This window comes from Anomalospiza imberbis, chromosome 12, assembly GCF_031753505.1.
Source record: "Anomalospiza imberbis isolate Cuckoo-Finch-1a 21T00152 chromosome 12, ASM3175350v1, whole genome shotgun sequence".
NCBI lineage: Eukaryota > Metazoa > Chordata > Aves > Passeriformes > Viduidae > Anomalospiza > Anomalospiza imberbis.
This window is the reverse complement of record NC_089692.1, coordinates 19479252-19500829: the sequence shown is the minus strand read 5'-3', so window position 1 is coordinate 19500829 and position 21578 is coordinate 19479252. Positions and strand designations below refer to the sequence as shown.

The 21578-nt window shown below is 52.4% G+C and overlaps 1 long non-coding RNA gene across 3 annotated transcripts in view; it reads right to left on the bottom strand.

The window, feature by feature from the left end:
* The window catches only part of LOC137481447 (uncharacterized), a 44015-nt gene that overhangs the window by 18683 nt on the left and 3754 nt on the right, over nucleotides 1-21578 (bottom strand). Inside the window, exons 1-2 of one of the 3 annotated variants that reach the window (XR_011003496.1) lie at nucleotides 8562-8585; nucleotides 272-325 (exon numbers count right to left, since the gene is read on the bottom strand). This is a non-coding gene — a long non-coding RNA (uncharacterized lncRNA). Of the gene's footprint in view, nucleotides 1-271; nucleotides 326-8469; nucleotides 8486-8561; nucleotides 8586-21578 lie in introns of those variants that run through there. The other 2 variants (XR_011003497.1, XR_011003498.1) reach the window with 2 other exon arrangements.

The window sequence follows — 21578 nt, the reverse complement described above, 5'->3', positions numbered from 1 at the left end:
ACATTATCCAGGAGCAAAAGGGAATAAAGATCTTGGGTCTTCCAATGCCTTCAAGAATCTCAATTCACTCTGCACAATACCCCTGTTTCCAAGGTTCCATCACCTCTTCCTGCAATTAAAATCCGAGGTGCCAGGGAGCAAAATATGGAGCCCAGACCGCCAGAAGTAAAATTCAAATGCAAGCACAGCACAAATATTCCAGCATTAAAACCTTTGGAAGTGGCATTCAGTGGGAAAACAGCACAGAAATGCAATGGAAGAAATGCAGTACCTGGTGCAGGTGTTCAGGAGGTGAATTCCCACACTGTGAAGTCAATAATCCGGCCTGGAAAACGAGAGAAGGAAAATCAATATTCTGTTGAAATTTAAAAAAAAAAAGATATTTTCTAATCTAAAAAATAAAGATAAATCATTAAAGTTGTCGACACTTAGATTTATTGATTAAGTAGTAGAGACTTTGGGGTTGTATTTTTCTTTACATCAGGAACTTCTGATAATAATTTTGAATTATTATTAATAGTTAATGATTGTTCATAATTATTAATAATTCTGCCTCCTTTTATTCTCCAAAAATAGCTCATTCTAATAAATAAAAAGCTTGGAAGAAAAATCTGGAACAACCTCAAAGGAATCCTTTCCTATAGAAGTCACATGGACAGGTTCCTCCAGCAGCTGATTCCTTCAGGCACCAAATCAGGGAATTTTTTGGGAGTATAAATATTAGAAATGGCCACACATCCCATTTAATCCACAGAACTCTGGAAAAACCTTCAGGAAAGACCATTTTATTTTAATTTTCACAGTTAAAAAAATAAAATTAACAGTTAAACACCTAAAGCTTCAAGACACACTTGGCCTCAATGATCCTAAAGGTCTTTTCCAATCTAAATGATTCTGTAATTCCATTCTTGCCATTCCCAGTGATCTCCATTGGCACTGATGGCTTAACAACCAACCAGGTTCATTAGAGCAGCAAGAACAAGGTCCAAAATCCAAATGCCACTAAAATCCCCATAAATCCTTATCCATGAGAGCCAACTTGGCGTTTCCTGCCCCTGGAGTGAGGGGACACATCCCTGGAAGTGTTCCAGGCCAGGCTGGACGGGGCTCGGAGCAGCCTAGGATGGTGGAAGGTGTCCCTGCCATGGCAGGGGTGGGACTGGAGGAGTTTTAAGGTCCCTTCCCACCCAGCCCATTCCATGATCTCACCCAGAACCACAGCTCTTGGGAAACGAGCCAAAAATCCCCCTCCATTCCTTCACTTATTACAAATCCATGATTTTTTGGAAACAACTCCTGATTTCTGAGCGTTCAGGGCTGGCAGAGCTGCAAATCCTTTGGACTCGGAGCATCCATGGGGGAATCCCCAGCCGACCTTTGCTCCACACCCACTCAGGGAACACTGAGGGAAGGGCAGCTCCCACAGGCTCACAAACACATCCAGAGGGGAACGTGCCTCCCTGGCCCTGCTGCCCACCAGGGAATTCCCTGTCAGAGCATCCATGGCAAAGCTGTTGCACAACAAATGACACAAAGCATCCCGTGAAATCAGGACCAGGGTTTGGAATGCTCCAAGGAATGCTCGGGATATAAATATTTATGGGGCTTGATGAACTGCAGCCCTGCACTAATGAAAGCAAGGCTGGAGAAATGGGCCTGGACTGTCCTCTGCCCAAAAGGAGGAGGATTGGAGTGCAAATATTCCTGCTCCATGAAACAATTCCTGCTCCATGGCAGGGCCAGCACATCAACAGCAGGCAACCTTCTCCTGGAGCTGCAGGGGGAACTCAGCCAAGCCTGGGCCCAGGTGTGCAGATGTCACCAGAACACCTGGACTGGGCTAATCCCGAGCACAGCTGGGATTCCAGCCCCATTTCCCTTGGTTTGAACCTTGTCCAAGGCAGAGCCAGAGAGGAAAACCCTTCTGGGAAGTGGGGGTGGCACAGGGAATCCTCCTGCACTGGGGACAGCAGGGGAAGGAGGGGGTTCTTCCCTTCTGTCCTGCTCAGGTGAGACCCCACAGGAGCTCCAGCTCTGGGAGCTCCAACATCAGGACATGGAGCTGCTGGAGCAAGTCCAGAGGAGGCCAAGGAGATTGGAGCCAAGGTTGGAGCCAGGCTGGGAGAGCTGGGGGTGTTCAGCTGACCCAGGGAGAGCCCAGAGCCCCTGCCAGGGCCTAAAGGGGCTCCAGGAGAGCTGGAGAGGGACTGGGGACACGGGATGGGAGGGACAGGACACAGGGAATGGCTCCCAGTGCCAGAGGGCAGGGATAGATGGGAGATTGGGAAGGAATTCCTCCCTGTGAGGGTGGTGAGGCCCTGGCACAGGGTGCCAGAACAGCTGTGGCTGCCCCTGGATCCCTGGAAGTGTCCAAGGCCGGGCTGGACAGGGCTTGGAGCACCCTGGGATAGTGGATAGTGGAATCCTCATGGCAGGAGCTGGACTTGAGGACCCTCAGAGATCCCTTCCCACCCAAGCCATTCCATGATTGAGCCCACAATAATCCCCATGCCCGATTTTTCACCCCAGTTCCAGGATGGGAAGGTGGCACCCTCAGGAAGCCAAACCCCCCCAAGGCTCTGGAAGCACTGGAGACTCCTGAGTGCAGGAATTCCAGCTGTGAGCAGCACCAGCCCTCAGCTCCTTCCCAGAGAGCTGCAGACTCACACAGGGACCTCTTGCAGACATCCTGCTCTTCCCAGCCTGTCCAGTGTTACCCCAGGAATTCCATGAAAACGCCTTTCCCATGGCATTGCATCCCCCCTCCAAAAACAACCTCGGTGAGAAATGTCTGCCTCGAGCCCATGGGAACCTCAAAGAGGAAAAGCTGCTCATCCCAGCTCCTGCCTCCAGAGCCTCCCAGGTGTCTGATAAATTCATGGCTTCTCCCAGCCATTCCCAGCTGGATGATAAGCTCCTCCTGAAGTCCTCCAAAAGGATCAGGGAGTGAGATCACAAAAAAACAACCCAACCATGTGGCAGCAGGTCTGGCCACGACGGCTTTCCAAGGAAATCAAAGCTCCCTGCACATTCCACTTGCTCTGGATGCACTCTGGGAACAGATCAAAGCCACATTTAGTGGCACTCAGTGGAGGCTCCACCTCAGCCACTCCAGCAGAATCTAGGTCAGCCTGATCCCGCAGGAACGCCGGGATGAGCCGGGGGCGCTTCCCAAGGGATTCTGGATCAAGGCAGTGTTTTCAGAGAGCAGCTGGCAGCCACTACCTCCCGCAGCTCCATCCTCTCCCAAAGCCTCCATGAGCCAAGAGTTACACTTGGAAAAGGCTTTGAGCCCCTTGGGAAAACAAGGCTGTGCCCTTACCCAGAGGGAAGGCAGAACACAGGATAATCCTGAGCACCAGCACCTCCCCAGGGCACTCCCAGCACCCCGGGGGTCCTCTCCTGGCAGGTGGGGACATTCCAGCCCCTCCAGGTCCTGCAGAGCCAGAGCCACCAGCTCTGCTTCCACCATCCCAATTTCAAGCAGGGAATCAGGCACGGGGAGTTTTCTGTGGCACTTGATTTAAGCAGGACCATCTTTGCTGGCTGGGAGCGAAGCTTTTCATCCCAGCATTTTTGGGATTAGGGCTCAGGACATGGTTCCTCTTGGCTGCATGGAAGGAACTTGATGTTTTCTGCCCAAACAATCCACAGGGACTGGGATTAATTCTGACAATATTTGGTGGAACAGAATCCCAGGTCCAGCATGATCCCTTAGCTGCCTCCAGAGGGATGGAGGGAGGCAGAGTGGTGGGAGGGGGAGCCTTTCCTATCCAAAAACCTCATGTTTTGACTCCATTCCATTCCAAAAAGGGAAAAAAAAAAAAACGAAAAAAAAAAAAAACTCCAACACCAAAGGAACAAACCCACAGCCTCCAAGGTCTTGTTTTCATTCCCGTGTGAAACTCAACCACTCCGGGTTTGTACAAAGCCCAGATTTTGTTTTCTGGGCATTTTTAACTTTCCCTCCACCAGCATTCCCATTCCAAGGCACAGGTGGAGCTCCCAGCAGGAGGCTTGCAGAGGCAGGAAGGGTCTGGAGCCTTCCAGCCCCAGGGATGAGTTACCTGTTTTCCACAGGGATATAAACCTCTGGTTCTAAAGGCAATTCCTGAATTTTTGCCTCCATAAAGACAAAAGAATTCCAGGAGAACCCTGTCCTCTCTTCCTGCAGCTTCACCTGGCAAAACTGGGATGCAGCTCCATCCCATCCGAGCTTCCCACTCTCCTGCCAGTCCCAGGGCTGGGGATTTTGGGGTGGATTTGGGAAGATGCAGGTTAGGACCCTGGTGAGGTCCTGCCCATGCCACAGCAGCTGTGGGACCCGGGGCAAGCAAAGGAAAATGGGGATGGGGAGGGAAGGACAATATTCCCTGACTTTAGACATTTTATGGCAGCTGGGAGTGTAAATTGGTAAATTCTGCTATTTCAAAAGTGTGGCTTTTAAGTCCCTCCAGGAATGGGAACTCCACCACTGCCCTGGGCAGCTCTGCCAGCCTGGCCGACCCTCCTGGGGCAAGAATTTATCCCAAAATCCAACCTAAACCTCCCCCGGCACAACCTGGGGCAGGTTCCCCTTGTCCTGTCCCTTGTTTCCTGGGAGCAGAGCCTGACTGAGGGGAAGTTTCACCTCATGTGTGCAAGAAAACAAATCCTGAAGGGGAACCTCCCCCCAGCCCACCAAAACCAAGCATCAAGTGGCTGCATCCACATTCCCACCCTGGATTTAGCAAACTTCTCCCATTTGCATCATTCCATGCCCATTTTGCTGGGTTTATTCCACATCCCTCTGATGCAGGACCTTCTCCAGAGCCTGAAGCCTCCCTGGATGAGCCATTTATCTCCAAACCCAAATAAAGCACATATTTTAGGCCAGGCCATTGCATGGGAAAGATGCACTTTGAGTGAGCAGCTTGAATTAACGAGCCAGTAAAACTTAAACTGACCTTTTTTGTAGTTCTTGGCATTAAAGGGAGCATCAAACTTCCCTTTTTTTGTTGGAATGGAAGAAATGGGTGAATAGAGCTCAGTTATGATATCAAGTGATGCATTTCAGGTTTGCTGTCAAACAAATAGAGATAAAACCCCCTTTTCTCTGGGAGAGCCTTTTACTGACTGATAACCAGGATAATTAGATTTTAACTGGGCTGCCCACAAAGAACCAGCATTCCAACCATCTCCTGCCTCCTTTCCAGCTCAAAAGGCTTTGCAAGGAGAAGCAGGAAAAAAGGAGGAGCCATTAAAACACCATTTCAACAGAATCCTTGTGTTTCCCAGAGCAAGGCCATTAAGAGATGGACTGATACCTCCAGGACTGGCTTCCTCCATTTGGGGAAAATGGGATGTTCATTTATCAGGGCTGTGCTGCAACTTGATCCTAAATAAAATCCACTTACTTCCACATTTGCTCCAGCTGAGCCCAGGATGCTGAGCCAGCTGTGCTGCAGATGTGCTGCTCCTGCACCCCTGGCAGTGCCCACACCGCCCCTGCTGCCACCCTGGGCTTTTGGGGACTCTTCCTGCCCACCCCAGGGAAATCTGGTCTCAGCAGGGAGCCATGGAGCTCAGCCGGCGTTTGGAGAAGCTGCCAGGACTGGGATGCACGCAGGATGAGCCAGGTCCTGCCCCTCGCCAGCTCTCTGCTCTCCACTTCCCTGCCCGAGATCCCCCAGCACTGCAGGTGTCAATGAATTCACTTCTCAGCTTCCAGGGGTGGCACCGCACGCTGCCAGCCAAGGATGGGGTTAAATCCTGGACTCATTTCACCCAACCCAGCAGAGCCACCTGAGCAGGGACAGCATTCCCAAATCTCTGCCTCCAGCAGCAAAGTCCTTCACCAAACATGGGAGTTTTATTTTCCCCCCCTCTTTTTTTCTTTTTTAATTTTCAGTTAGGAAGGAAATGGGTGCCTTGCAATAAAGGGGCAGATTTTTCCAGTTAAGAAAAACCATTCCCACTTCCTAAAGCAGATGACAACCATCGAGGCACCAGCTCCTGCTTCTCCTTTCCAGGGCTCCCACAGAAACCAGCAGTTCCCCGTCCCAGTTTCCTCCAGTGCTAATTCCCAAATCAGTGCCCTCTTCCCACCCGCAGGCCCTGGAGAACAGGAAAGGAGTCCCTGAGAAAACTTTTTTTTTTTTTTCCTAGGGAAACCCTCCCTTTTTTGCCTCGGAAAAGGACGGATACAAGCACTTGCTGCAGAGGTTCAAGAGTGCAGCCAAAAATTCCAGGACCTCTAAATCAGGTTTATGGAGCTCTTCAAACACCTGACAGGTGAAGGCAAGCCCACAACTGAATCAGAGGCTCTCAAAAAAAGGAAAAGCAATTTAAAAAGCCCAGCTCAGCTGCTCTTTAATCCTAGAAATATTCAGACCCTGTGGACACATAAAGGAGCTTTAAAGCTCTCCGGGTACCCAATATTCCACTTCCAGTCAGGCAGGACGGATTTATTTGGGAGAAATCTGCAGCTCAAGCCCCGTTTCCAGATTTAATCCGATCACAGGAGAAGCAGATCCTGTGCCCTCCTGCCGAGGCCAAAATCCCGACAGAGAAACTCCGGGATCTGCTGTCCCGCACCCCTTCGCTCCTTCCAGTCACGACAATTCCTCCGGAGCAGGAAGGCTGGCCCCAGAGCAGCCTGAAGAGGATCCCCTCCAAGGCACGCGGCCGTTTTTCCCTTAATTAGCCCCAAAGCGGCGGCACCTGCGCAGCCCGGGGTTAATTACTTCATTACTTCATTAGCTGGGCGGGGCCGGGCGCTGATGAGCGCAAGTGATTCCAGCTGGGAGCGGAGGACACTCAGCTGGGGAAGGACAGCAAAAGCGACTTCCAAACAAAAGGGAGGAAAACCATCCCAGCATCGCCTCCAAAGCGCGATAAATCCATGGAAATGTCGCAGGCAGCTTCCCAAGGTTTTGGCTGAGCCCCAGCCGCTGCTTCTCCTGCACAATTCACAAGGACTCCGCTCCAGAGGGAGCACAAAGCCCCTTTGTTCCCCTTTTCCAGATGTGAGGAGCGGGGAGAGCTGGAGCAGCGCAGGTCAGGGTGGCACAGCCTGGGCTGGGGCCGCTCCTGCTCCCCCCGAGAATTCCAGCGTGCAGGGGAAGCATCCCACCAAACGCAGCCGTGTCCAGAGAGCAGGAAGGGCTTGAATTCGGGGGTTTATTGCAACAACAATAATAAAAAAAGAGGATTTCTAGAGGCAGAATGTTGTGTCGTTGCAAAGGGAGCAGAGGGATAGCAGAGACACCCCAAAATTCGGATTTCAGGGACACTGCTCAGGCGGGACACAAGGAGAGGAATAAAAGAGGAAAACAGCAAAACCCAGCCCAACAAAAGCCAAATATTCATTACAGCGAAAATTGATAAAAAAGGGGCGATGGGGAGAAATAACAGCCGTACCTTGGGGTGCCAGTGGAGCACAGGAGCACCAGGGATGAGTTTTGGGACAAACGGAGAGGAAAACAGAGCAGAGCAGGGAACATCCCGTGAAGCAGGAATGGTTTCCATATCCTGAGCCTCCCCAGCCCCAGGGCTGAGGGGCTGGCACCAAACCCTGCTGCGAGCAGAGGGGAAGGAGCGGGACGAGCTTTGCATCCCACACAGCTCCAGGCTCGCCTAACTCCGACCTTTGCATCCCACACAGCTCCAGGCTCGCCTAACTCCGACCTTTGCATCCCACACAGCTCCAGGCTCGCCTAACTCCGACCTTTGCATCCCACACAGCTCCAGGCTCGCCTAACTCCGACCTTTGCATCCCACACAGCTCCAGGCTCGCCTAACTCCGACCTTTGCATCCCACACAGCTCCAGGCTCGCCTAACTCCGAGCTTTGCATCCCACACAGCTCCAGGCTCGCCTAACTCCGACCTTTGCATCCCACACAGCTCCAGGCTCGCCTAACTCCGAGCTTTGCATCCCACACAGCTCCAGGCTCGCCTAACTCCGACCTTTGCATCCCACACAGCTCCAGGCTCGCCTAACTCCGAGCTTTGCATCCCACACAGCTCCAGGCTCGCCTAACTCCGACCTTTGCATCCCACACAGCTCCAGGCTCGCCTAACTCCGAGCTTTGCATCCCACACAGCTCCAGGCTCGCCTAACTCCGACCTTTGCATCCCACACAGCTCCAGGCTCGCCTAACTCCGAGCTTTGCATCCCACACAGCTCCAGGCTCGCCTAACTCCGACCTTTGCATCCCACACAGCTCCAGGCTCGCCTAACTCCGACCTTTGCATCCCACACATCTCCAGGCTCGCCTAACTCCGAGCTTTGCATCCCACACAGCTCCAGGCTCGCCTAACTCCGACCTTTGCATCCCACACAGCTCCAGGCTCGCCTAACTCCAAGAGGAGCCCAAGGCGCAGCTCAGCCTCCCTCCCGCACACGCCGGGAAATCCCGATGCGTTCAACTCCAAGAGGGGCGGCTTGGGGACACAGAGGGGACAGAGACCTCACAGACCTCACTGACCTGCTGGGGACAGAGGGGACACACAGGGGACCCAGAGCTCACTGACCTGCTGGGGACAGAGGGGACACACAGGGGACAGAGACCTCACTGACCTGCTGGGGACAGAGGGGACAGAGACCTCACTGACCTGCTGGGGACAGAGGGGACACAGAGCTCACTGACCTGCTGGGGACAGAGGGGACCCAGAGCTCACTGACCTGCTGGGGACAGAGGGGACACAGAGCTCACTGACCTGCTGGGGACAGAGGGGACACAGAGCTCACTGACCTGCTGGGGACAGAGGGGACACACAGGGGACCCAGAGCTCACTGACCTGCTGGGGACAGAGGGGACACACAGGGGACAGAGACCTCACTGACCTGCTGGGGACAGAGGGGACAGAGACCTCACTGACCTGCTGGGGACAGAGGGGACACACAGGGGACAGAGACCTCACTGACCTGCTGGGGACAGAGGGGACAGAGACCTCACTGACCTGCTGGGGACAGAGGGGACACAGAGCTCACTGACCTGCTGGGGACAGAGGGGACCCAGAGCTCACTGACCTGCTGGGGACAGAGGGGACAGAGACCTCACTGACCTGCTGGGGACAGAGGGGACACAGAGCTCACTGACCTGCTGGGGACAGAGGGGACACAGAGCTCACTGACCTGCTGGGGACAGAGGGGACCCAGAGCTCACTGACCTGCTGGGGGCAGAGGGGACAGAGACCTCACTGACCTGCTGGGGACAGAGACCTCACAGACCTCACTGACCTGCTGGGGACAGAGGGGACACAGAGCTCACTGACCTGCTGGGGACAGAGGGGACAGAGACCTCACTGACCTGCTGGGGACACACACCTCCGTGCTGAGCTCTGGCGCTGGAAGATGCCCACCGTTCCAAAAGAGGCCACAAAATGTCCATGGTGCCTCATCCCCAAAGTCCAGGCGGTCGCCAAGACCTTTGCAGCCCCTCAGGAAGGGGGAAAATCCTTCTCTAACTCACTTAGTGTCCCTAAAAACTCAAAAATGAGGAATAAACGCCGGCTCCCTGCAGCTCCTCCACCAAAAGCTCCCCTCGGAGCGGAACGAGAATTTCTGGGCGGCTTCAGTGCCGCAGCCAGGTGGGAAATGGGCCGGGCGGGGCTCTCCCATCCCAATCATCTCCTCCAGCTGCTCCTGGGCGCTGATGGCCCCACCTGGGCAGCGCTGAGCGCCTGGAGGGCACCCAGGGAAGGGCACTGGCAGCTCCCATCCCCGGGGATCCATCTCCTGGGCGAGAGCCCTTCCCGGAGCTGCTCTCTCCGCGGATGGGTTCCTCCCTCGTCCTTCCTCAGGGAGCTGAGCAGCTCAAGGGATGCTCTGCTGTGGTAAAGCACATTCTTCTCTCCCTCAGGATTCTTTCATAGGGGAGCACAGAGGAAAGAAAGAGAAAACAATTTCTGTTTCTGCTCCTCGCTTGCTCATGTGAAATGTGTTTAGAGAATTGTTTTCCTGGGGTGATTGCTTGATTAGTGAGGATTGTTTGAGCCTGATGGCCAATCCAATCCAATCCAATCCAATCCAATCCAATCCAATCCAATCCAATCCACCTGTGTCTGCACTCTCAGAGAGGGTCACGAGTTGTGAGTTAGATATGGTAGTTAGGAAAAGCAGATATGCAGTTTTAGTATCTCCTTTAAATAGTGTATTAATGTATTATAGCACAGTTATAATAAAGAAATCATTCAGCCTCTGAACTGGAGTCACACATCAGCATTTCTTCCCACTGGGTTCACCCACTGAGAATCCCCCAGAGCCAGGTGCTCTCTGGAATTATCCCAATTTTCCAGGGGTTTTCTCCAAAAGAAGGGGAAAAGGATCATCCCGTCCCACCCCTGCCATGGCAGGGACACCTCCCACCACCCCAGGCTGCTCCAAGTCCCATCCAGCCTGGCCTTGGGCACTGCCAGGGATCCAGGGGCAGCCACAGCTGCTCTGGGAAATCCATTCCAGGGCTTGCCCACCCTCGCAGGAAGGATTCCTTCCCAAAATCCCACCTATCCCTGCCCTCCGGCAGTGGGAGCCATTCCAGCTGTCAAATCCCTGTTTTTCTCCCACAGCCCCCCTGTCCTTGCACTTGCCCCCCTTTGCTGCCACACCTTTGTCCCTGGATTTGTTGTGACCTTCCCATCTCCCCCAAAATAGTATTTTTTTTCCCCCCCACTTGGAATTTATTTCTAGCCCTCACATTGCTTTCATCCAAGCAGGCAGCAAACGTTTAAAGATTTATTTAGCAGCCTGGCTGTGCCTCACACGGTGTGGAACTGGAGAATTCCAGGCTGGTTTGGGCTGGAAAAGACCCTAAAACTCATCCCATTCCATGGGCAGGGCCACCTTCCACCATCCCAGGCTGCTCCAAGCACTGTCCTGGAAATATATTTGGAGTAAACTTGCTGAAATGCAGGAATTTCATGGGGACAAAAGTAACACCACTCATTCCAGCAGAGAATATTCCTGTGGATTGTCCCAGCTGAAGTCCTTACAGGGAACCTGAGCTCCTCATTTCTGTGCTGGGAGGGACTGGACTCTGTAAAATCTGCCCAAACTGAGGGGAATGGCATTTGCAGCATCCACAGGTTTGTCTGGAATGTTGTTGGATAAAGTTACAAAACACAACCTGCTCCGCAACTGAGAGTTTGGAGGAAAAGTTCCAAATTGAGAAAATACAATTTTTTTAAAAAATGTGTGAACAGCTTCACCTCACAGGGACAGTGCCAGAGACTGTGCTGATCGTGTGACAAGAATTCCAAGGGAATTCCATGGAAAAATGGAGGTTTTCAGCATCCAAACCATCCCACTCCCAACTTCTCAGCAGTGTCCTCAGCCTTCCATCCCTGCTGCCTCCCTGGAGAATTCCCAGCCTGTCCCTGTCACGAGGGTTTTCCTTGGATCAGCTGTGGCAAAATTGAAAGGAAGAGAGGAGACAGCTAAGCTGGAAGAGGAGGAGGAAGAGGAGGAGAAAAGGCTTTTTCAGGCACCAGGGATCTTCCAAGCTCCAAAGGGTCCAGAGCTCTGCCCATCTAAATCCCGGTGTCTTCTCCCACTCCATCCCAGCTGAACCCCCTGGAAGTGCCCTGGGTGCCTCATTCCCCCTCTCCTTTCCAGGTGAAAATCACTCTGTGGAATGAGAAAGCCCTGGTGTGGATCCACCTTTCCCTCCAGCCGTGGCGACAGCCAGGGATCCATCAGCAGTGGCAGCCAGGAGATAAAATGCCCTGCTGGAAGTTTGGGAAGGAGGAGAAGTGGGATAGCAGTAACTGGTGTGGGTTTCTCCCAGCTCTGGAGCTGCAGAGGTGAGAAAACGGAACAAAGAGCAAAGGGAGGAGCTCTGGTGTGAGAGCAGAACGGGGCTGGGGGAGATTTCCAATTCCATCTGCCCTTGGATAAAGGCAGATAATGAAATACCTCTGGAATGAGGAAAAATATTTCCAATGTGATGGAAAAGCTGTTAGCAGGGGGCAGCAGCTGCAGGGGTTTTATCTCCCTCGCCAGGACAAAGGTTCATTAATCATCTGGCACTGCTTTATGCACCCAGTCTTATCTTCCCAAAGCTCCCCGTGCTCCCCTTGCAGGACATCCTGGAGCAGCACTGGAATATTGATTCCTGTTCTTGTATCCATGTTCTTCTCTGGAGCTGCTGTGTTGTTCAGGGCAGTGGGAGCACGGGCATGGCTCTGCCCCAAAATGCAGCTGAGCATTTGGGATAAGGACTGGAAAATCCTTTTAGTCATGAGGAAAAACTACACAATCATGGGATGGGTGGGAAGGGACCTTAAAGCTCATCCAGTCCCACCCCTGCCATGGGACACCTTCCACTATCCCACAGTGCTCCAAGCCCCTCCAGCCTGGCCTGGAACGTTCCAGGGATGAGGAATCCACAGCTTTTCTGTTCAAATCCTGCAGGGCCTGCAGGAAGGTGGGATATAAGGCCACAAGTAGGAATGAAGCCAGAACTGCCCCCAATCCCTTCTCTCTTGGGAAGGTGCTGCCAGACCTTTGGAGAACACAGCTGGTGGAGACTCTGATCCTTCCTTAGCTCTGGAAAAATGGGAATATTCATCTGCCTCTCCTGGCTCAGCAGATGAGATTCCCCAGCCATCAGTTGTTGTTTTTTATAATTTTTCCTGAATCTCTTGGCAAGAGATTCCCTTTCCTGACATCCTCAACAGGGGCTGTGCTCGTGCCTGGGTTGGGAACAGGCAGGGGAAGCCGATTTTGAGGAATCTCAGCTGGGGAAAGCCCAAATCCCAATTTCCCATCAACCAACCAAGCACTTAAGCCTGGCTGACACCACAGAGGAGCTGCTGAGCTCTGGGCTCAGCTTAACCTCTGTAAAACCACCCTGACAGCACTCCCAGCAGCTTCCCACCGGGAATTGTTGCTGAGCTCCAGCTGGGAGCAGCACCACCCTGGGGAAGGGCTCCGGGCTGGGGGTCACAGCCACGAGCAGCCAGCGGGATCCAGGGATGGAATCCCACCAGGAGTTGTGGGATCAGGGACTGGGATGGGCACAGGGCAAGGGCTGGAGAAGAGCCAGAGGGTTAAAAAGAAACCTTCTTTGCCTGATAAATGATTCCTGTGGAAACAGCACAGGAGTGTTGGGAATGAGCTGAACGTGGAATGGGTGGCAGGGCGGGGAGGTGATGACCACCAAAATAATGATGACCACCAAAATGATGACCACCAAAATGATGACCACCAGACCTTCTGAGTGATCCCTGCAGGAGTCTGAAGCTGGTTTTGGAGCACTGGGGATCACTGGGTGGGATTGGGATCACTGCTCCATGGGACAGCAGTGGCACCACGTGCACGCCGGCGTCACCGCTCCGCTGGGAACACCCAGAGCTGACAGGAACCACTGAGTGACACCCATGAGTGACAGGAGCCACTGGGATAAAGCAAAGTGGGGAAGAGAAGCGCCGTGTCCCTCAGGAATGGCCTTCCAGGAGGTGGAGCCTGAGGAGCTCCGGAGCCACGGCCGCACTCCTCGCTCGGGCCCGAACTTACGCAATGATTTATTTGCATCCAGCCCGAAAACAAATGGATGTTTTACATATTTATATCATAAGATAAAGTGATCCTGCAGCTGATCAAAGCCAGGGCAGATCTGGAGGCGATTACAGCAAGTGTTTGCTTAACTGAGGTCATGATGCACTCGGAGCGGGTGAGGCTCCGGCTCTGCTCCGCACATGTGAGCGCTCCAGGAAGGTCGGGAGAGGCCCTGGCTCCAAGTGCTGCCTTTCCAAGAGCTCAAGCAAAGCTGAACCTGGCTCCTCAACCCGGCTTTGGGACAAAGGATTGGTCAAGGGGAGCAGCATTGTGCTGTTTGTGAAATAAAATGGAGTTTGAAGAGGTTTGTGCCTGATGGAAGCTCAGTTTGGCTTCATTTGGAATTCTGGGGAAGCTGAGGGAGCTGGGAAGGGGCTCAGCCTGGAGCAAAGGAGGCTCAGGGGGCCCTCCTGGCTCTGCACAGCTCCTGACAGGAGGGGACAGCCGGGGGCATCAGGCTCTGCTCCAGGGAACAGGGACAGGAGGAGAGGGAACGGCCTCAGGCTGGGCCAGGGCAGGCTCAGGGTGGACAGCAGCAGGAATTTCCCCATGGAAAGGGGGGTCAGGGATTGGAACTGCCCAGGGAGGGCTGGAGCGCCCATCCCTGGAGGTGTCCCGGGAATTCCTGGATGTGGCACTCAGAGCTCTGGGCTGGGAACAAGGCGGGCACTGGGCACAGCTGGGTGATCCCAGAGCTCCTTTCCCCCCTCAGTGATCCTGATCCCATCATTCTGTGAAATGGGGATGAGCCTGTCCTGCAGTTTCTGTGTCCTAGCAGGCCGGGCTGTGACTGGGAAAGCTGGAGCAGAGGACAGGGATGCTCCACTCTGCACACCCTGGGCTGGCCTTGGAGGGATTTTCCTGGTTGGAATCCGAGGTTGAACCGCCCAGTTGGGAATGGGCAAAGGATAAAGGGGATGCAGAGTTTCCTTCTGGAGAGCCTGGCAGTGGCTGGCCAGAGGCTACAAGATCCAGGGATGAGCAGGGATGACCAGTCCAGCCTGGCACTGTACTGGGATATACTGGGAATACTGATCCCACCCCTCAAGCTGGGTGTCCAGGGGATTTTCCCAACATCCTCCCCCATGGGAAATCCAGGTTGATGCTGGGGATGTCCCTGGTGCTTTCCCTGCCACTTCACTAAATGTCATCACAGAGTTTGATTTCTGTCTGCTCCCACTGAAGCATCAAATTCCTGCTCTCACACCAGAGCCTGGATTCCAGCACGGGAAGAGCCAAATTCTCACTGAAAATCAGTCAGGAATTTGCCTTCTCCTGATTTTCCAGCCCTGCAAAGCCACGTTGAGACCTTCCCCTCTTTCCACACAGCACAAACTCCCGTGTAAGGCTCAGGAGACAAATCCAGCCGGGATTTGCAATCCCTGGGATCTCATTCCCGGCCACATCTGGGGCCCTGCCGGCTCAGGAACATTCCCGTCCCGTTTAAGGGGATGCTGAAATGAAAACCACATCCTTATCTCGCCGGCGCTGTCATCCCATCTCCCGCAGCTCATCCCCGTTTCCCTGGCTCCTGCCGGGAGGGCAGCGCTCCTCGTCCGTCACATTCCCGCTGCAGCATCCCTAATCCATCCCGTGTGTCCCGGGAGGAGGCGGGAGGCTCCCGGTGCCTCCGGCAGCCCGAGCCTTCATCGCCGCGCCGGGGATGTCAGCGGGCTGCTGATAAGAGCCTCGCCCAGCTCGTTATCAGCGTGTGCGGGGCGGGATGGAGCAGCCGCAGCTGCTCCAGAGGGGATTCCTGAAGGCACGGCTGCCTTTGGGAAAGCTGCGAAGCCCCGGCAGCGCAGGAGCTGGGAAACCACAGGAATTTTTGGCGAGGCTTTCCCGTCGGTGCCAGCGGAGGTGACGCCAGGTCAGCGGCTCCGTGCTCCGAGCGCTGAACTCAGGGATGCTCCAGCTCTGTGAGCGTCTCCTCTCCTCTTTCTCCTCTCCTGTTCCTCTTCCCTGATCCCACGGATTTTTCCCCCCCTGTATTTAGTTCCTTACGCATCAATGGAAGAGGAGCCAAAGCTCCAGCAGCCCCGACCAGCTCGGCTCACTTGTGTTCAGTGCATTCCCAGCTTCTCATGAACTCCAACTTCCCCGGCAGTTCCAGCCCTCGAAATTCCTGGGGATTTTCCCATGAAAATACCCCGTGAAAATGTCCCTGGAAAACGGAAAAAGCCTGGAAGTGTAACAAAATAATTTGAAAAAAAGCTACAGATTTGTCTTTTAGACAGAAATCATCTCAGCAGCATGAGCAGGTTGGAGCAATCTGGGCACAGGCTCTGCCATGGAAAAGGGATTATTTGGTCTATAAAGGGATTTTGATACAAAATACGTGAAAGAACCGAGACTTCCTGTAGCCAAATTCCTGCATAAAACATAAAACCGGCCCAGACTTCAAACAGCATCTCAAAAACTTTCCAGCAGATCTATTAAGAGCTGGGTTTTTAAGGAAGCCAAGGGAACCAGGGCTGCCACCCAGCATTTTGCTGATTTTATTTGGGAAATTTTGTGTTTCTCACCACCTGCACTCACTAAAAAGTGTGTTTCTCACCACGAGTTTGAAGGAAATTTCTTTGCTTGAATGGCAGAGGGGGTGAGTCCAGGCTGGATTCTGCCAGACTGGGGAGCAGAGGTGCCACAACCTCCACCCCACTTGACACCCCCCAGATGCTGATGGTGTTTCCTCAGGTGGACACCAGCTGTGGGAATGGGATGCAGGCCAGCACGCTCAGCTTCCCCATATCCAGGGAAAAACAGACCTTTTGGGATCTGCTCTTCTGCTTCCAAGACCCTCCTGACCAGAATATCCCTGAGTTTAAGTGATGCCCCAGAAACACGGCTCCACCAGGATGGAAACGGGATGAGAATGGGGAAATGACCTCTAAATAAAGGGTCCACATCCACTTCCCTCCTAAAAATCCACCCCCCTGGATCAGCCTCCGTGCTCTTGGTGAGCCGAATGCTGATTTTCCAGCTGCATCCCCCCAAACCTCTGCAGAGCCCTCGGCAAAGGGCAGATTTCAAAAAGATTTCAAAGTTTCTTATCGCAGCTTCGGAGACAACATTTATCTTCCTGACAGCAATCAGCTTGATTCCCCACCACGGAGACAAAGGAAAAGGCCTCGAGCCTCAGGAGGGCCTGGATTGTTCCAGCTGCTGCAGCTGAGGGGTGAAATCCTGGAGAGGAGGGTTTGTCCCCACTTTGTCTGCACGTGGAGCTCCGGGATGGTTCCAGCACACCGGGGCTGGCAGGAGCCAGAGCAGATCCCGGCTGTGCACATGGAGCACAGATCCTGATGGATTTTTGGGATATTTGGGGATATTTGGGATCCTGGGGGCCCTTCCCAGCTCCTGAAGCCACGTTCCTGTTGGCTCCAGGGCTGGCTGGGCCACAGGATAGGGATGAAATAATCTTTGGATTGGCTCAGTGGGATGGCTTGGGAAGGAGATGAAAGAGCCTTTGCCCCAGTCCAGGCTGGAGAAATCGTTCCCAGCCCATTCCCACCTGGTAAACCTGGATAGAACCCTCTGCCCAAAGCTTTGGGACGGAAGGGACCTCAAAGCTCATCTTGTTCCAGCCCTGACACCTTCCACTGTCCCAGGGTGCTCCAAGCCCCATCCAGCCTGGCCTTGGCCACTGCCAGGAATGGGGTTTGTGCCCTGGTCAAGGTGGGGAAGTGCCACAGGAATGCGGGAGCAGCTCCCTAAAGCCCCAGGCCTGCTGTGCCCTGCGAGGGAAGGTTTTGGGAATTGTTTCCACCAGGTTTCTGGTAGCTCCTCGGCTGCCAGCTCCAGTCCCAAACTGGTTTGCAGGAAGGAAACCAATCCCATGCTGGGCACCACAGGCTCCAGACACATCCAGCAGCTGGGACAGTGCAGCACAAATCAGGATTCGGGCAGAGCTGGAATCTCCCTCTTTGTGGGGTAAGTGTGGCAGCTGCTCCAGGACAGAAGGGAATCAAAGCAAATTCCCAGCCTGGGATGGAGATCCTGGGTTTGCAGCCTGGCATTTCCTAAGGAGCCCTCCATCCTGCTGGAGATGGATTCTGGACAGGGAGGGAGGAGGCACCTGAAACATTCCCTGAGCTTGATTAACACCTGGTTTCAAAAGCATCTTCCTGGTTTATCCCGAGTTTGAGCTGCTTCCTGCAGCTCCACAGAGTCCATCTGGGATGTGCCAGAGATCTGCAGTCAGGCAGAGCAGCCCAACCCCAAAAAACACAGTGTCCTGCCATGGAGAGGGTGTCTGCATGACCTTCTCCTCTCCAGGCTTCCAGGTTTTGTTTGCTTGAACTCTCAGTTCCTTTTTTATGGTTCCCCTGAGCTGACAGGCTCAGCACAGGCTCTGCTCCCATCATTCTGAGATCAAGATTCCAGACAGAGCTTGCCAGCCCCATGGAAAGCAGGTCCTGGGAACTGGTGGAACCAAATCCCACGGAAACAACCAACAAGGCTGCCCTGCTTTTAAAGGAGAAGTTTCCAAGTCCGTTTTCCCCCTTGAGCAGAGCCAGTGGAGCTGCCTAAGGCTGGGATTATCCCAAGGGCAGGTGCACACATGGATCCCCCTCCCCACCAGCCAGATCCGAGCCTGCAGAGGCACCTGGAGATTTGGCACGTGGAATTCAGCAGAACTGAAGCGTTTCTGCCTCTGGCTGAGCTCAGCTCAGTGCAGTCGTCCAGGGGCCTCCCAGCCAGGAGCTGCTCCCTGCCCCACGGAGAGGCTTTCCTTGGGATTAAATGAACAGGTGATGGCTGATCCAAGAGCTCTGGGGTCATTCACTCCACGGGGATTTCCCTCAGCTGCTCCTCACCCCTGGCAGGATTTTGGGTGGCAGAACATTTGGGGTTTGGCAGTAGTTTTCCCAGGATCTGCAAAGGAGCAGGCACCCAAGGCTCATAAACTGCAGAATTATGTGCAAGAACAGCTCAGGCTCCACGGAAAATCCCAGCTGGCCCAGCAAGGGATGTTCCCCTCCCTGCTGGGAGCACCAGCACCTCTCACTGAGGTCAAGGCAAGTAACAACCCAGAGTCCAACCTTTGAAATTCCAGCAATCAGGACAAAGGTTCCTTCTCCCCCATCCTTCCAAGTCAACCATCACCAACCCCTTGAGTCCAAGATACTGGAATTGTCCATGAACATCTTCCAGTGGAGGGGCAGCTGAAGTCTCAGCCTGAGGAATTTCCCCTTGGAATGGTTCCAAAGTGGACAACTTCAAGCCCTGGGAGTTCCCCACACTCTTAAAGCCTGACTTAACTCCCCAGATTAGGAGCTGGTTTTTCTCAGGGTGACCTTAAATGACTCCCCCAGTGCAATGCACTGAGCCCATGACAGAGCCAAGGCTTGCTTTCAGCTCTGCTGGCTCCTGTTCCCTGATCCCACAGACCCTGTCCCTGTGTTTGGTCCCTTCCCCAGGAGAAGCCAGCTCAGCTCCCTGGTCCAGTGCATTCCCACGCGGTCAGGAATTCCAGCTTTCCCAGCAAAGGCTCACAGCCCGGCCCTTCCATCCCACCCTCTGAAAATTCCCTCCAGCCAGACAGGGGTTGCACTTCTGGAGGGACTTCCATGGGGGAGGGAAGGAGCTGCTGCCCTGGAATAAAAGCTGGGCAAGACAATTCCACACAAAAGGCAGCAGTTGCCATCCACTGCTGCAGAAGCCAAACTGACTCCCAGTGGGATCCTGCTCTCCTTAAAAGTGCAGCATCCATCCCTCCCACCCTGCCCAGCTCTCCCCAGGACCACCTGCATGGGGTTCCCTTCCCACCCCACATTCCCAGCCCCCAGAGTGCCTCCCAAAACCCCCAGCAGGAGCCCAGTGCTACTGGGAGAGCACGGAATTCCTTCCGTTCATTGCGAGACAAGAACTCTTGCTGGGATGGAAGACGAGGAATGGAGTCACATCCTCAGCACGGCCTGGCTGCTCCATCTGGACCCCACCCGGCTGCAAAACTGTCTGGGAGCTCTGCAGGGAGGCCTGGCCCCGGCCAGCTCCTTATCCCGGGTGTTGGACCAGCACAGGTTGTCCTTTCCTAACCCTCTGCAGCTCCCGGTCCCAGCCTCCCTGCCTGTGCTTTCCTCTGCTTCCACACCGAGCTCTCTCCCTGGATTTGCTGAGGGATGAATTCCAGGCCCTGCCTGGCTGCAGGAGGCTCTGTGCCCCTCTGAGTCACATAGCAAAACTCTGCTCAAGGGACCAGCAAAGCCAAAGACCCAGCTTGGGCCTTAATTTGATGACAAACAAGCCATTCATCCCCTGAGGCTGCAGGGGAAGGCCCAGGCTCCAAGCAGAGCCTTTCCCTGTCGCCAGAGCAGGACGGGAACGAGAAGACTCCAAGTCAAAGGCAAAGAGAATGAACTCCGATCTATTTCAAATGCACCGCTCTATTCACAGAGAACATCGTGCGGACTGATTTCACTGGTCCTAGAGTAAAAACATCTCACACCACTGGTGTGCCGTGAATGACGCACGGCGGCAGAACCTACCTATCAACGATGTGGACAACAAGAGAGATTAGAGAATTATTTACATGCTTTCCCAACTGCCTCCCAGGCTCTCGCCTGCTTAGCAAACCTTCTCTTTGTCTCTCTGACGGAACTGGGAATGTCCACGTTTGCCACTGGAAATGTCCTTCCCACTGCTGGCTGTCGCTCTGGGCCGTGCCCAGCTGGGCCAGTGACCTGGAGATGCTCCGTGCGGCACCCACGTGGGAGCTCTGGGCTGAATAACCTCAGCTTTGGGGGCTCTGAGCCGGAGCAACCCTGGGCTGCTTCATTGTTTTAAAATCTGCAAACTTAGTGTTTTAAATATTATTGTTTAGAAACATGCATTTAGAAATATTGTTATAAATAATAAGATGTTATTTAAAACAATATCATTGCTTTCAAATTGGTGATATTATTGTTTAAAGTATTATTATTTATAAATGTACACATATATAAATATAAATATAAATTAATCTATATTTATATAAATAATAAATTAAAGAATGAATTAATCTATATTTATATAAATATAAAATTTAAATAATGAATTAATCTATATTTATATAAATATAAAATTTAAATAATATACATAAACTATATAAATATAATATATATATAAAATATACATTTATAAATAAATATACATTTATAGATATTGCTATAAACAATTAAATATTATATAAAACAATATTATTGTTTTAAAGTCTGCAATATTATTGTTTTCAATATTATTATTTCTAAATATTTTTATGTTTCTAAATATGGCTATAAATAATAAAATATTATTTTAAACAATATTGTTGTTTTTAAATCGGCAATGTTATTGTTTTGAATATTATTATTTATAAATATATATTTATAAATATGGCTATAAATAATAAAATATTGTTTAAATCAATATTATTGTTTTTAAATTGGCAATATTATTGTTTTAACTATCATTATTTATAAATATGATTAGACACATATATGTGTGTATTTATAAATATTGTAATATGTAATAAAATATTATTTCAAATCAGCAATATTTCTGTTTTAAAGGCTTCACCTGAGCTGCATTTCTGTAGGAACATTCCTGTGGGCACGGCAGAGCTGCTGCAGGGAACAGCAGAGCAGCAGGGGAAGGAGGACAGGAACTGAACAGGCTGAGACCTGGAAGCAACCAAGGAAATAAAGGGGAGAAAAAGGGGGGGAAAAGGGAGAAAAAGGGGGAGGGAAAAAGGGGGGGAAGGGGAGGAAAATGGGAGGAAAAAGGGGAGGAAAAAGGGGAGGAAAAAAAGGGGAGGAAAAAAGGGGAGGAAAAAAGGGGAGAAAAAAGGGGAGGAAAAAAAGGGGAGAAAAAAGGGGAGGAAAAGGGGGAGAAAAAAGGGGAGGAAAAAAGGGGAGGAAAAAAGGGGAGGAAAAAGGGGAGGAAAAAAGGGGAGAAAAAAGGGGAGGAAAAAAAGGGGAGAAAAAAGGGGAGGAAAAAAGGGGAGGAAAAAAGGGGAGGAAAAAAGGGAGGAAAAAAGGGGAGGAAAAAAGGGGAGAAAAAAGGGGAGGAAAAAAGGGA